The sequence below is a fragment of the Cryptotermes secundus genome, unplaced genomic scaffold, assembly GCF_002891405.2.
Source record: "Cryptotermes secundus unplaced genomic scaffold, Csec_1.0 scaffold644, whole genome shotgun sequence".
Classification (NCBI taxonomy): Eukaryota; Metazoa; Arthropoda; class Insecta; order Blattodea; family Kalotermitidae; genus Cryptotermes; species Cryptotermes secundus.
Window position 1 is genome coordinate 475,776 of NW_019742971.1, and position 3,280 is coordinate 479,055.

General features: G+C 43.4%; 2 protein-coding genes across 3 annotated transcripts in view; one reads left to right on the plus strand and one right to left on the minus strand.

Annotated features, from left to right (window-relative positions):
• Positions 1 to 3,280, minus strand: part of LOC111873606 (protein rolling stone) — a 72,429-nt gene that overhangs the window by 54,618 nt on the left and 14,531 nt on the right. The gene's annotated exons all lie outside the window — the stretch shown is intronic.
• Positions 1 to 3,280, plus strand: part of LOC111873616 (voltage-dependent calcium channel subunit alpha-2/delta-3) — an 84,270-nt gene that overhangs the window by 16,334 nt on the left and 64,656 nt on the right. The gene's annotated exons all lie outside the window — the stretch shown is intronic.

Sequence of the window (3,280 nt, forward strand, 5' to 3'; positions counted from 1 at the left end):
GGGGACGAGACTGCGTCTCGCCGAGGGTCGCGCCACCCTGACCACACTTATTGATCTGAGAACCTCCGCCATGTGGTCGCAGCAAATGCCACGTCATGTGAACTTTAGCAAGAATAGAAACCGTGGGGGGTGGGGGCAAACCCGGCATCCACCTCGGCCCCCTCCCCCGGGTGAATTTTTGTAAAAATAAAAAAGAAATGTGCCAGATATTAATATCAAAATTAAGATTATTTTATGCAATAATATATGGTGAAATCATAATTCTCTTCGCCAATTTGGAACGTTCAAGTCAAGGAAACTAGATGAGGAGGACATGTAGCACGCATGGCAGGAAGGACGAAGGTGACAAAGCCAGGAGGAAAGAGACCACTACAAAGATTTATACTTAGGCAGGAGGATAATATTAAAAGGGATGCGGTGTCTTCTACACGGTCCGTGCCGTGGCTGTATAACGAGAATCGTTCTAGATGTGTCAACAGAGGACTTATGTGTACTGCAAAAGGAAGAATTTTCAATAACATGCTATATGTGCGAAATGTACATTCTCGTCAGAGAGGATGTCACATAAGGACTACGAGTATTACCACAAGGGTTCAAGTTGAAAAGAAAACCTCTGGTCGTGGGTCTCAAGGGGCTTTCTTTTATTGCTAGTGGGGTGGAACTAAGTCCCTTGCAACTGCGGCCACTTCTGGCCTATTGTACCAGCCCCAGATGATAGGTGAGGGTGATTGTGGAGCAATTGGTGGAAGGAAGATTGGCAGAGGAAACCGAAGTACTCTGAGAAAACCTGCCCCAGCGCCATTTTGTCCACCACAAATCCCACATAACATGACCCAGGCTCGAACCTGTACCGCCGCGGTGGGACGCCGGTGACTAACCGCCTGAGCTATGGCGCGGCCCTCAAGGGGCTTGATTGGCGGTAAGCCGCCAGTCATAAAGTAACTTTGACTTTGACTTACGTGTATGTCAGCAGTGGTTTGAAGGCTCCCAGAGCCGTCAGACAGTAAAATATGAGTCCCGTAGGACTCGGAACCAAGAATCACTGTTCTGGCGGAGGCCAGCAGCAATTTAACAGTCAGTCAATCAAGCGATGTCACTGTTGGGAGCCTTTACCAAACAACGGGTACGTGAAGGCACAGCTGACTGGGAAGTCTTAGCGTGTGCCGTAGTGAGATGTAGAATGAGTGAATCACTCAGGGCCTTATGATTACTTCTAGTTACGAGTTATAAGTGTTCAATAAATCAGTTATCAGTCCAAACCCCGTGTCTAGTCAGTAACACGTGCCAATATTTCATTAGTTAGCAAACGCCGTAAAACGTTAACATTTGATTCAAGGGCAACAGGGCTTCATTATGACATCGTGAAGTCGGACTGCTTTGATAACAATCGTAAAATTACACAAGAAATATTTGCATATGCGCCATAGAAAGGTTTAATTTAACTTTTATGTTTGTTAAGCGAAGGCAAATTTGTCTTTCTCTTGTCCTTCAATTTCGTGTTTCTCTTGTTTCCCATATCTGCAAGGCGACAGGCTTGGAATTAACACAGTTATGTAGATATCTGTTTCTTAACAAATTATTGATTCCGTATTTTAACGAATTATTTGCATCTTATTGAGTTTTATTTTTTCTTACATATTCGTGTGCTTATTTATTTATGGGTTATTTAATGGTCAGTATTTGAGGCCAATCGTGCCCTAATTGGAGATACTCTGTCTCTCTCTATGTCTCTACAGCCCTTTGGACCTTGGTCGCTTTTTCAGTTTCTTACTCCTATACACAGTGGGCAGGACTCCTTGGACGGGGGATCAGCCCATCGCAAGTCCGCTACACACAGAACAACACAAACATTAAATAAATGCACACAGACATCCATGCCTCGAGTGGGATTCAAACCCACGATCCCAGTGTTTGAGCCGGTGAAGACATTTCATACCTTAGACCCCGCGGCCACTGGGATCCGCTAATTAGAGATACTGTCCCGATATCTGTCAAGAGGGACTGAATCAAACCACGGAAGAACTTAGGATGGTCAGCTTGCCAGCCGAATTTCGAACTGGGCACTCCCACCGCCTCAGCCACCATGCTGTGTAGCGTATTCTTGGAATATTAATGTTTCCTCTTGGCTTCCGGTTTATTGGCATTGTGTTACGCATAGCTGGCCTCTGTGTGGGTGAAGTGAAGAAACAAGCTAATGTTATCCCTCTACTTAATTCTGTGCCATGAAGGCATGTGGATAAGTGGAGGTTCAGCTCCACCATTCTTAACCACGGCACTAGATAGTGGTGAGTGGTCAGCTTACGCCCCTGCTGTTTCACCCCCGGCAAAGAGCCTCAGGTACCCTTTGGATAGGAGGCTGCGTGGGCCAAAGGGTCGGTAGGCGAACCCCGGTTGTCCAGCCCTCTCCATGAGGGTTGCTGACAAAGTATAGTGGTTTACTGTAGCTTTTCAGAAGAATGATTTTGATTAGGGTACAATAACATTTCAACTATATTAATTTAGTTTTAGAATATTTTTGGCGAATTTAATTTGGTCGTCACAAGGTTTTCTCCCCCAGGGGGAGCAGTTACTCTTTAACCCTGAAGATGGAGACATGTTCTTCCAAAACGTCTGTTGACTTTCAACGGACTACACGCCGTTCTAGCCCACAAGATGTACCACTCCAAAATCACCAGGGCCCGGATTTTGATGACATGTCATCTTTTTTTCCTTGTATCCTATACGATGCTCTTAAAATATATAAATCTCGGATATGAGCTGCTGGTTACAGAAATGTAAATTTTATAGGTATTTTTTTTGTCATTTTTTGACATTTTTAGGTTTAAGGTCGTTTTTTCATTTTGGGGATAATTTTTTGGTAAATTTTTGGACTTTTAAGGGTATTTCTTGTCATTTTTGGCCATTTTAGGGAATTTTTCTTCATGTGTTTTCTGAAATGTGAATAACATGGAAGCGAAGTGTTCTTTCTTTTCTCCTTTAGGTCATTTTTCTGGATTTTTTCCGTCATTTTATATGTCATTATTTAATATTTTCAGGTCATCAAAATCCGGGCCCTGCATATTACATTTTTGGGTCATATTTTAGGTCGTTTCTCTGGATGTTTTTCGGTCATTTTCTAGGTCATTTTTTAAATATTTTCAGGTCATCAAAATCCGGGCCCTTATTAATCACCAATGTAATAACCTAAGATCCTGCAACTGCGTACAGAATTTTTGGTAGTAATATGTGGTAGATTTCTTTCTTCTTTGTTGCCCGTTCTTCCCCTCCGCCCCCCCACAAC